This window comes from Leucopleurus acutus (assembly GCF_964270905.1).
Source record: "Leucopleurus acutus genome assembly, chromosome: 3".
NCBI classification, from domain to species: Eukaryota; Metazoa; Chordata; class Mammalia; order Artiodactyla; family Delphinidae; genus Leucopleurus; species Leucopleurus acutus.
In genome coordinates, this window is record NC_139145.1 from 33217226 (window position 1) to 33230696 (window position 13471).

The window sequence follows — 13471 nt, forward strand, 5'->3', positions numbered from 1 at the left end:
GGCATTATTCTAGAAATGACCTTGAATCTGCTCTAATGGATAAAGCAGCTAATCTTCGGCAAACCAATACTTTACTATTAGTGCCTTGTTAGTTGTGACACATCTCCCAACTGTCATGACACAGCTATTGAAAACAACCATTTTAAGAGGTTTTCTTTTCATCTCCAATTCATCCTTCACAAACCAGAATAACCTTCTTAAAATGCCACTCGGAATGACATCCATCACCAATAGTTATTGATTGGTCGATTGAAAGTCTGTTTTATTTCATTACCTTACGTAGCAGCTTAAAAAATCATCAAAGGTTCAAAAAAATGATAGCAAAAATCATTATCTGAAGAAACAAAGAGCATGCAGAAAAAAAAATGTGGGGAAAAGAAAGGTGTGTCAAGCTAATGATAAAAAAAGATCATGTTACTTTCCTGGCAACTGTAATATTTGCAATTATCGTCAGCCTTTTAACATTTGTAATTTGTGATTTTTTTTCTCGTTCCAAATACATATCAGTTTTTATAAGAAATCATCAAAGGTTCACAATTCTTTAGAGAACTAGTAAAAATCACTTTGTTGTACAGATTTTTTTCCCCTCATAGTCTATCACCTCTGACACCAACCTATCCCTGTAAACATTCACTCTGTCACCTCCTCACAGGAGCTCTCTCCCCTGTCCTCAGCCTGACCTGGCACATCCCTTCCAGCCTCATTCCTCATTCTCTTTAGAATGTCCTCTTCTCCTTCATCCCAACATACTAAACTCTTAGCTCTTTATCTAACACTGAGACAAGTTACATATTCCCCCAGGAAGACTTTCTTGACCTTCCGAAGTTTACAGTGATGAAATTATTTTAACCACAATAACTACTCAAATGCTCTACGGAAAGTGACTTGTATGATAATAACGAGCTTGGCTTTGGAGTTGCTCCTAGGTCTAAATCCTGACCTAAAACTGCTTCCAAATCGTGGGACCCTGATCAAATCCCTTTTCTCTTTCAACCTCACTGTCTTCACCTGTAAACTTCATTAGGTAATAAATGTAAAGTAATTAGCACAATAGCTAGTATACAGCTAGCACCTACACAATAAAGAGGAGTTAGTAATCATACAAGTGCTTATTAAATGACAGGGATTTATCGTTGCCTCTAATTTCTAAACCTCAGGACAACCCACCAAATGGCTATTAGAACCTTCTTACAGAAGATGAGACTGAGGTTTATCAAAATTAACTTAGCCAATATTACACAAAGAACAAATGGCAAAGCCAGAATAGAAACCCTTGTCTTCAACCTTCTAGTTATTTGTATCCTTGCCTATCATTGACCACTGAGCCTATACTGTATTGCTTTATTATTACTTGGGTTTTCAGGTTTGCGCCCTATTTTTCTGTGTTATAGACTAAATGAGAGCAATATTCACATTTAAACTATCTTTGCATCTTTAGTATCTTTCAGAAATCTTTACACAAAGTAACCTGCCTACTTGGTAAATGCTGACTGCTTGATCATCTGTGCTCGTGGGGATTCAAGTTTTTAACCATATCTGAATTCAGTGACACTGGTTTTTGCGGAAATGGCTTCATCATCCTTTCTATGAAAAACATCATAGTTATACAAAATAATATAAAAGAGAAACAGTACATATGAATGAGGCATGGAGATAGAAAAGAATGACAGTCTCTGCAAAAAAGCGGTAGGAAAAGTGATACTCATCGATTTGATTTGCTTCTTCATGCTTGGCATTTATATTCTGCTTGAAGATAGGGCCCTCAGGCTACCCATTCCATGCATGGAAGAGTGGAGGTTATTAGCTGAACATCATCCATTTAAGGTTACACAGAAAGTAGAAATATCCACTCAAATACCCACGGCATTCCGTCACCTTTAATTCTTTCTTTTTAAATAAATGCAGTAATTATATTCTCATTTCTTTTCTTTCTGGCTATTAGTCTATACAATACTAAAACAATGTGGAATAGGATAAAATATTCAGTCCACCAGTATCATGTTTTCCAGTGTATGTGGCGATAAACAATGCTACTGAATTTTCAGCAAGTTGAATGAATGCTTTTATTTCAAATATGTGTAGACCATGGTCTCTGCCAGTCTGTGCACAAGTGAAAAGCAACAGAACTAAGAAGAGAAATGCCCTGTGCACCCCACATGGGATAATTAATATTACCAAACACTTACTCTCTTATAACAGTCTTGATATGTGCATAAACTTCACGAAGTCAGGATATACTGTTGTTCACTGCTGTATTCCTGGCACCTAGAGCAGTGCTTAATTTACAGTGGGTGCTCAATACGTATGTGTCTGATAAATGAATGAGTGAATGGGGTCATCCCCCGATGTTACCTAAACCCGTCAATTTCTAGCGATTTTTTTTGATTTCCACACAACTGGTGTATATATACCCCAATATATTTCATACTCTGCCACCTCCCTGTGTAATTTCCCCTGTAATTTATTTTGTTAAATGTTTGCTACCCTTTGTTCCCCATAACTTGTCCTTCATCCTCAAAAATTCCTTTCTAGATTATATTAGCTCGTGGTAAATGCTCTTTTCTCCAATTTCAAAGTGCCCCTTGCCTGAGACATTTTATTACATATACTTTTCCAAATTAATCTTGTCCTGGCTTTGGATATCTCAGACTGTTAGTGAATTGTTATTCTTCTAATATCTCTAGGTTATTCTTAGTTCATCACTTAGATTTTAAATTTTCTGAAGGTTATAGGAACTAAGTGCCTTTATTTTTTAATGTATAATATATATCGCTATTCCTTTGGGTACTATCTTGTACATAGTGAGTGCATGTGTATAATATATATGTGTGTGTGTGTGTGTATATATATACACACACACACACACATATATATAAAACATGTTGATTTGATGTTTATACTGAAAGTACTCATAGGTATAAAATTCTATCATTCAGAAATTATGTGCAAAAGCATCTAATATAGTCCTTGGCCTTTAGAAAACTGTTGTTAGAATCCTGCTAGAATAGTGGTAAAGTGGAATTTTTCATAGCTTCTTCAGCCCTTAGGTGCTATGGAAGGCCATTCCTTTTATTTACCTCAGTGTATATTTTTTGAGCACATGGTCAGAGTCAACCAGTGTTCCAGCTAGTGTTGAAATTAACTCATTACAACAAATTGAGATTCTTAGGCAGGAAGAATTAGCAACTGTCCTCTGGAAGATTATCATTTTTTCCCCAATCATTGACACATTAGTTGGAAGTCAGCTTATATGGACCTGTCAGCAACTAAGCCTTAGAGAAGAGGTTTCTCAGTTCCATAGGGTCTTCCCTATGGGGTCATTTCAGGCCCGATTATCCACTTATTTATTCTGGGAGGTTAGGTTTTCCTTAGCGGGGATATGATGGGAAAGGACATTGTGGAAGACACCTCACCTTAATAAGCCTCACTCCTTGGACACAAGGAGCTTTCTTAGGGAAGATTTTTCACTCTCGTGGTGGTTCTGTATGGATTCACTACAGATTCAAGCTGTTGGAATTGTCTGTAAAGTACTGGTTTTCAAAAAAAAAGAAATATTCTCCAAAATTATAAAAAGGATGTAACCTCTGAAGTTTCAAAAAAACCCTTAATGTATTCTTCTTACTACTGTAAAGATAAGATAATTCAGGTCCATTTTCGTATCTGTTTCCAAAATTGCAATAAGTATATAAGATGATTAAAGGTTGGTGATTTAATTTTCTGAAATTAGTTTATCAAATATTCTAATCATATCAGATCTTATTTAGCCAACTAAAACAAATTATTTTGCTTATAAAATTGCTTACATTAATTAGTGTGTTCAGGCATTTTGGTTTTTGTCTGCTGAAGAGAAGCCAGTTATCTGTTTTCCGTTTCTGTTTTTGCATAGTGATTTGAACACCACCACCCCCCACCCCCCCCCACCCCCCCCACCCCGCTTAAGTGAAAACCAAAGTAGTGGCCACCTAACCCTAAAGTATAAATGGAAAACAAATCAAGAGAGAACCTCAATCCTCTGCTTCCCATGGTGGACCGAACAGAGTTGGCCTCAATGAAACTCTAAGACTTTATGTTCCTCTCCACTGAGTTGAATACAACCTTCGGTGGACTATTTGGTTCTTGTTACTGATGTTTTTCAATACGGAACATTTGAAAGCATCCAACCAGAAGTTGCACAATGATCACAGCCTTGAATGTATTCATCAGAAAAACACATTCACTGCTACAGGTTTTATTTTTACGGTAACCAGTGTACTGCACTGTTTGCCAGTTTCTTCAATACTCTTACCTATGACAATCACAAAAAGCAATTCACAACCCTACTTATCAGATAGTTCTGTTTTACAAGAATCTGGTTGCTATTTGTAAAATCCAGGATAAAACAGTGCAATTTCTGATGCGGAATATCTGAGAAGCTCTGGAAGCTGCTAGGAAGAGATATGCACTAAAATATGTAATGTGATGGAATTACAACAAACAGACTTTCTGGAGGGTACACACTCAAGTGCCTCTCAGACAGAGTATGTGACATTTAAGGGTGTGACTTTCAAGATTTACAAATAATCTCTGCATTTAAACTGCCCCTTTCCACCCACAGTCTTTCTTAGCTCCAAATTTAATTCTCTCATGAAAAAAAGAAAGGTAGACACAGAGAACCATTTGGAAGTGAGGGCTGGCAGCATCTCACCTCCTGCCCACATCTGCAGCTACAGTGTAAGTGTCATGCTCCAGGCATTGCTAGCATTGCTATAGATTAAAGGGGAAAATGCCGGTCAGGGACCAGTAGTGAATGCAGGGACCGTTGACAGCCCTTTCCAATCTGGAGAGTGAGGAGTTGGGATCTTGCAGTCACAGTTGAGGGAAGGCAGATCAGGGCTTTGGGCTGCCTCCCATTGCTAGATTCTAAGGCTCTTCTAAGCTGAGTGTTGGGCAAGTGCAGAACAAGGTAGGGGAAATACTCCCTTCTTTCAGGTGGCTACCAGAGGAGAAATACAGTTTATCAGGAACTGTCCTTAGGAATCTCCCAGGTTGATGGGCCTTTCCTCTTCTAGCCTCATTTTCTTCATCGTCTTTCAAGTCTTCTACTGAGTGCCCTGAGGATGCTGGGGACCCCAGGCTCCCTGCTTGTCCCTGGCCTGTCGTGGATGCTGTTGGTACATTCCAGATGCCTGATGGGCATTCATCTCCTGCTGTGAGGGGTGGCTGATAACCACGCCCTGCTGTCTCCTTCTCAGCCAGTGGGAGCCTTCTCAAAAGAGGCGGTCCCTCACTGTCCCATCCTCTGCTCCCTTCTTGCCTTAAGGTGGGACCAATCCTAAATTACACTGAAGCTCATCTCCAGCTGAGACCACATCCTTGCTCTTTGTTTCCCTGTCCCATCCTGCTTCCCTCCCTCTTCTCCCAGAAGCATTCTTTCATAAACCACTTGAATAAGAATCCCTGTCTTAAGCTGTGCTTCTAGGGAAGCCAAGATATTGCCCCTGCTCAAGGCTTCCTTCTGTTTTCTTTTCAATTAGGACCTGTCTCTACTAGGTAAAGATGGGTCATATTAATAACTGATCATAAATAAACGCTCCTAGCATGTTTGTAGTCTAATGTGTTACCCTTTCCTGATAACATAATACCTTACCCACCAAGAATTTACTTTTAGGACTTCTTTTAAGTAGCCATCCCAGTGGGCAAATGCAAAAACAAACAACAAAAAAGGTAGAACTCTCTCAAAAAGAATGATCAATCAAAAGAATCACCACTGAATCACTGTTTCTAGAACAAAATGAAAATAGGGATCTCAATTAAATCATTTATTTCACATGTTGGTTCCTAAATATCTAGATGCGCTCTGAAATCAACAACATCTTTCTGATGAGAATTTAACTAACACAAAAAAGTGGTGATTTTAACAGCTGACAAATCCCCTATAATAAGGGGCTTAAAAAAACAATGCAAACAAACAAACAAACCACTTTTCCAGTGATTAGGCTGTGCAGATGTCAAAGAACAGTGTGTCAAACACTCCCCGGAAGAGCAGAGATGCCAGTTAAATCTTGTAGAATGAGTTTTCATGACTGTGCATTAGTGTGAGAGAGAAATGGGAATCGCGTGCACCACTGAGAGGCAGTGTAGTGCAATAAAAAAAGGTTACTGTATTTCAATTTCAGATCTGCCACCATCTTAAAACATGGCATTGGCCAGAGCACTTAACCACTATCCACCTCCACTGCTCCATCTACTAAATGGGACTAACAGCTCCCAGCTTCTGATAATAAGATTAATAAAAAAGCATTAGCGTATTCATAAAGATGGAGAACTCTATATTTTCCTTGTGCAGTCAGACCCTACCAAAGCTAAATCTATTCCAAGGGAATAAGAAATTATATTCTGGAAGCTGAATGCTTTCCTTGGGGCTGCTGGGGCACCAATTAATAGATTGAGGCAATAAACTCCTCAATAATCCTGCACTGGCTGAAAGAATTAATGCAGCTCACCTCTGCTGCTGTGAGTGAATACCATGTACTCAGAGGATGCTCAATAAATATTAGCTGACGATGATATTGACAGGGTGCCGTGTACAGTCATGGCACTAAGTGAATTACGAAGTGTACGGTTGTTCAGAAAACTCATTGAATAATTATTGGCAATAAGAGAAACCTATCTCTGACCTCATTTACTTTATTATGATATCATCTCATGCATAGTAAGAATATCGCCAGTCCCTGGAACCTTAATAGCCTTACACTAGTGACTTAGGAGAATACAAATAAGGTCATTCTTCCAACTATATTCAGAATCTAGGCACTTCTTAAAACTTCCATTGTCATCACCCTGGTACAATCCATCATCATTTCTCTTCTGCGTTATTGTAGAGCCTCCTAATTGCTCTCTGCGATTTCCACTTTTGGCTCCTGTGTCAGATTGCAACAATAAGGACTTCCAATGTATCCGGCCTTCATGCATCTGTATTCTTATGTAGTCCTCTCCCACACTGACCCTGGGATTGGCCTTGTGACTTGCTTTGGCCAATGGGACATAAGCAAACACCATACAAGTAGAGGCATGATAAGCCCTTGGGATTTGGGGCTTGCCCTGTTGGAAGGGTGCCACTTCCATAAAAGAAAGCCTTGTCTGGCCTCCTGGAGGATGAAAGATCACAGGAAGAGGGAAAGAGAGGCCCAACCATTTCCTGGAGTCCATCCACCACCTGACCCACCAGCTGGATGTAACTGTGCGAGGGCAGGCAAGCCCAGCAGAAGACCTGACCAAACAACACACTGAAATTTGAGAAATAAATTCTTGTCTCAAGCCACCAACTTCTGGTGTAGTTTGTTATTTAGCAGTAGGTAACCGATACAGCCTCCTCCTTATTATTCTCAATGCTGCAGTCAAGTGATTCTTTTTATAATATAAGCCACTTAATCTCCCTCCTCTGCTAAACACCCTCTAAGAACTCCTTCTCTCCTCCAGAGTTAAAGCCAGAGCCTTTCCAATATTCTAAAGGCTGGACGTGCTTTGTCCTCCCCACAGTTTTTCAGGTCTCAAAGCCTACTAATTTCTCCCTCATTCTCTTCCCCAGCAGCTACACACATCTCTTTCTAGAATGTTCTTCCCTGTGCACACGGATTACTCTCTCACCTCATTTGAGAGTTTCCTTCGATATCATTTTTTTCCAATGATGCCTACTCCATTTAAAACTGCATCACCCCCTCACCTCAAATTCCCTATCCCCCTTTTGGTTTCTTCTCCAAGGCAGTTAACACATCTAAATCGCTATAGTTTTCTTACTTTGTTCATCGTCTGATCCCTTTACCAGAATGTAAGCTCCAGAAGAGTGGGGGGGTGGTCTTTTTGGTTTACTCTCGGATTCCCAGCACCTAGAACCATGCCTGATACATAGGATAGACTTAATAACTATTTGCTAAATTACGAAATGAATCCTCCTGGGTACTCCAAAGGTGCTCTGACTGGATTCTACATTGAAAGATAATGCTGAGGGTGAGAAGAGTCTGTAAGCGCACACAGCTGATGCAACTTCCAAAGATTTATGGGCCCTCACTTGAGAGAGCACAGAAGTAGCCTTGTGGTCAAGGAAAAGAGAAGGTCAAGAAGGTTCTTTGGGGAGAGTTTTATCAGCGAGTCTCTTCAGCAGGTAGTGAGAACTGCATTCGAAAGCAAGGAGAGGTGACTTGGCACCAGAACAGTCACCCCGGAAAGGCTAAGGAGGAACCCAAGGAAGAGAAGGAGACTCTCCAGGCCTGTTTGAATGGAAACAGCAAGAGGGCCAAAGAGAAAGATGCATCCAAAGGATAAACGTGGTCTTTTTATGGAAGATGAAGTTTGGGACGTACCTGTTTCAGGAAAAGCCTAAACGTAAAGAGAAATATATCCGAGGCTTGGTCTTTTCATCTCTGTATAAGGGCTGAGGATGCAGACAGATGAACACCAGTAACCGGACCTAGGCATGCACCCAGGGGCGTGACGCGTCGGCATGTACACTCCATAAGCATGTATATTACCAGGCTTGTCACCGTTTCCTTAAGAAGCTAGCACTTGATTTGACCCATCAGAAAGCTGGCCAAGCACCTGTCACAAGCTTCCATCTGATCCTTCATTTTGTGAAAACGTCCATCTTCCAAAGGTGCAGCCTGGGCTGGCGGTGCGGCCTCCAGCTTGTAGCACAAGTGTGTGGCCAATAACTCAGTTTAGTTAGTGCAGAACAGATGTGGCCTGGGAGGACCTCTCTTCACCTCACTGACCCCATCTTTGTACAAAACTCACCCGAAACCATCCCTTTTCCTCCTTGCCCACACCTCATCTTCCCTGTTGCTCTGCAATTATTTACCTGGCTCAGTAACTGTACTGCTTATAGCAGCCATGAAAACTCTATTGTTAGGGGAAAAACATGCTTCTTTGCCCAACTAGATTCTCCTGTGTGGGCAATAAACGATGTTGGTCTTTTAGAGCTCTTAATATACTGTTCTCTGGGTTCAATTTTCCTAAAAATGAAAATTGCCCAAAAGCAAAGTAGGCAGGAAATGTATAGTGGGATGCTACTGTACCCCGCGTTCCTGCTGATGGATGGTTGCCGCCTGAATGTCGGGGAGCACGCGCTAGTCACTGCCATGGCTCCTGCTTTCCGAGAAGCTGGCAACGTCTAGCCCTTTGGAATAGCGAGTCCCCCGCTCCACCCCACCTACTGTCTCCCTAACTGCTTCAGTTAGTCATTCATGGCCTTTTCCAAAACCAGAACACCGACAGGCTGGGCTATTATTCCAGCCCAGCAGATGACTAGGCTGAAGGAGGTTCTGGGACTTGGTATCATTTTTTGTTTTGTGGTTCTCATGTATATATTTCAGCATTTGATCCCACTTCACATAAAATATTTACTTGATGACGGGGGGGTGGGGTGGGGTAGGGGAAATGTCATTTTTTTAAAAAAATTCCTTTAGCTTAATTACAAAAGATGTAAATGTGGTCTCACTTGTGGGAAAAAAGTTCCTCTTAACAATGAGGTATAAATTGGTGTCTGCTTAATCTGTTCACAGTAAGAAGAAAACCTCATATTCACCTCCTTGTCCTTATTTTTGCAGTGGTACCTGGGAAATTAATACATTCTCCTGCAGCATCTCCGATTTCTTAAGGAAACAAGAGACAGGAGTTTCCTGCGGGATGCTTCTACCAGCTGTAACGACATTCACTTTGCTCCATTTCCAGCATCTCTTTTGGACTGCAGACCACAGCTATCTTGCCTGACCTCAGTCACAGGCAGCCAGAGTCTAGCCTTCTCTGGTCTCCTCTCTCCCCAACCACTGTGGTCTCCTTCAGATCCCCCAAATGGAGTAAAATTAATAGGGGAACCAGCATTATTTATACAATGACCTTGCGCTCCTGGGGGAAGTGCAGGCGCTATTCTTTCACTTACGGTGTTTTACATTTCAAAGAACCTAGCTCTCTTTGATATTAAAGAATGCAATGTGCTTTAATAGGTTAATCAGGCTGCATCAGGTTTTCCTGTGTGTGGCTCTGTTCCAGAGGAAATGATTTGCCTCTTAGTCGATGAATTCTGACAAGGGGCCTCAACATTAATATTTGAGAGGCTTAATATACTGAGGTACCTAAATCCTCAAGAAAAATGCTGGCTTTGCTTACCTCCGTCCCTCAGTGGGTAATAGAGGGCTTCTCTGCACTGGCATTACTAACACTGGGGCCTGATCATGCTTTGCTGTACGGGGCTGCCTTGTGCTCCGCAGGACATTAAGCAGCATCTCCTGGCCTCTCCCAACTGGATGTCAATGGCACCATCCCCCATTCATGACAATCAAACGTCTCCAGACATTGCCATCCATCCCCAGAGAATAAAATCAACCCCGGTTAAGAATCACAAGGTCAACTGAAGAAGTGGTGGGAGAGGGCGATTTCTTTTAGGGCTTATCATATGTATAGCACTTCCTGGTTTCAATGATAATTAAGATGATGGTAGCTAACATGCATGGAGAACTCACTGTGAACCAATTAGCACTAGGCTAATGGCTTTACATGTTTGATCCCATTCGATCCTTAAAATAAACCTATGAGGTAGTTATTGTGATTGGCGTTTTACTGTTAAGGAAACCTAGGCTTAGAGGAGTTAAAATGATTTGCCCAAGCCTCCCCACCTGGAAAGTAGGACAGTTATGTACGCCTAAATGCAGAACTGCAGTGCAAAAAACCTCTCTTCCCATTCTGGCTTGCCTCCTCTTCTTGGGGTTATAATCTGAGTATCTAACTTAAATTCAGGAGTTGATTAAGCACCACTATGTTTAGGAAATGCACTTACAAACTAAATGGGTCTAAACAAAATAAGGCTATGTTTGCCCTCAAGTAATATATGCAAAATAGAAACTATAATACCGAAAGAAATAAGATAAACATTTGATAAGGGCCACAACAAGATCAGAGGTCAGGGTGCTCCGGATCAGCGCTTCTCAGATCTCAGTGTGCAGAGGAATCACCCGAGACCTTATTAAAACGCACGTTCTGCTCCTAAGTAGGTGTGGATTGGGGCCTGGCATTCTGCATTTCTAACCAGCTCCCTGGGTGGTGATGCTGCAGGTCTGAGGGCCACAGTTTTTGCAGGAGGCGCTGATGTGCTAGGAAACGTAGCCCCAATACAGTTGAGAAGTGAGACCCAGCGTGTGCATCTGAGATGCCAAGAACTTATCATCACAAGGTGGAAGGCGTGGGAGGAGGGGGTGGGATTGCCTTGGCCGCGAGAGCCACACTTGTCTCTCAGCCCTTCACTTGGAACTTCCGTGGTGTGCCTACTCACACCGGCAGCCCACGTCTACAGCTGAACATCTGCTACTGCAAAGGACAAATATTAATTTGAAGCACGAAAACACCTACCCATTGAACACAACTTGTTTCTGCAAAAGATTTCATTCTTATGACCGATTTTGTACTTAGAATACTCTCATTTCAACATACTCTGCTGTTGTCTACATAACAAATACTATCATTCCCCCTCGGGACCTTGTGACTTGAAGGACTACTGAACAGCAACTGACCAGGAGTTTACATGACAAGGGAAAATCATATGTGTGGGAGGCCAAAAACAGAGAGATTTTTCTTAATCTAGTGAAAGTCACGGTTAAAATTGCATTTATGAGCATTGTAAACGAGACTGCCATTTATTTGGCTGCATTCAGATGGAATTGACTCCTGTAATAAGTATTCACAAAGAAATGGCTTGGGAACCCATCTCCACTAGTAGCTGTGGCATCTTCACCCAGACCTCAGGGACTACTGCAGATCACAGATTGTTTTGTGACATCTGGGTTTGACCGGAGGTCACAATAAAGGGGATGATTTTTGAGTCACTTGACTCTCTGAATGCATTCAGCTAATTCGCCATGCACAACGCAGGGGAACACAGTAGAGGAACGATTCACTGGGGTGTAGGGATGGACTATGTGAGATCAAAGGCTGAGAGGCTGAGAACCAGAATCACCCAATTATTGCTAACTTCTATTCTGATATAAAATGGGATGGGATTGTGTACATTTGAGATTACAGGTATACCACCATTAAACTGCGTTGTACTGATGGAGTAAGATTGAGGGCTTGGGTTCATTCATTAAGTACGTATATCCTCAGTCCCTGCTATGCACCAGATCCCAGGATACCTAGAGGAACTCTCTCTCGCCCCTGTCGTCAAGGGTCATCTGGGACAGGGTGTTTCCCACTCATGAGTCACATGGGTCACTTTTATGATTTTTGCCACAACTACTACTAACTGTACTAATATTTACTCAGTGTTTTTTTCTTTAGAGAATCTCACTTTTCACAGTTTTAACTTTGGCCTCATCTTTAGAAACAGTAACTGTGAACTGATACATTTGAAGCGCTTCTCAGGACTGACCAAATCTGTTGCTAAAATATTAAAATATACTTCTGTGACTATAGGCAGACAAAGCCTGCGCCACCCGACCCCCCCCCCCCCCCCCCCGCCGGCTTAGCCCCCTAGACCTCCCCGGGATCCAGCAGCATCACAGGGGTCAGACCTGGCACTGGACGGGTTTCTAGTACAATGATACTGCACTCTGGACAGTGTCTCTTCTGACTGGCCTGATCCCATTCTTCAACTGTTCTAGTTCCACAAAACATGCAGGATTTCTGATTTGGGGTTTTTAGAGGGCTTGTACACATTCAGCTTAAAAACAAAATAAACCTTCTGCTCTAAAAGGCTGCTGCATAGTAGTTAGATGCATCGAATCTGCGGTGTAAGAAGTTACTTTCTCCAAGCTTCAGTTCCTGTCTTCTGTAAAATGAGCAAAATATTAATAATTCCTACTATATGGATTAAATCAGGGCTTTTCAACCTCAGCTCTGTTAACATCACGGGCCGGACAATTCTTTGTTGTGGACCACTGTCCTCTGCGTTGAGCAGCATCGCTGGCCTCTATCCACTAGATGCCAGTAGCAACCCCCAAGTCTTGGCAATCCAATATGCCTCTGGACATTGCGTAATGTCCTCTGGCGGGGGCGCAAAAATCACCCCCCAGTTGAGTATGAGTGGATTAAATAAATAAACCATGTAAACTTCTCAGCCTAGTTCCTGGCACGTACTATAAGTTCAGTTGTATTCATAGCACTTATTAAGCACTTACTGTATGCTTGGCACACCTCTAAGCACTTGAAATCTATTACCTTACTGAATCCATACATGATCTTGTGAGCTAGGCCCTACTATTATTCCATTTTTCCAGATGAAGAAAATAAAAGCTAGAAAGGTAAATAATTTGCCTGAAGTTCCACAGTTAGCAAGTGGCAGAGCCAGGATTCTAACACAGGTAAGCTGTCACCAAACTCCTCGCTCTTAACCTTTTGGCTTTCCTCCCTTTGGAGAAAAGGAAGTCTCCGCAAAACTAGGCATCATGGTGACGATCATGAAAATGATGATGAAAACATTAGCACCCAATAGGCTCAGATTTTCACATGG

The 13471-nt window shown here is 41.7% G+C and overlaps 1 protein-coding gene across 1 annotated transcript in view; it reads right to left on the bottom strand.

The window, feature by feature from the left end:
- Positions 1-13471, bottom strand: part of TENM2 (teneurin transmembrane protein 2) — a gene marked incomplete at both ends in the record, with an annotated part of 1201679 nt that overhangs the window by 713728 nt on the left and 474480 nt on the right. The gene's annotated exons all lie outside the window — the stretch shown is intronic.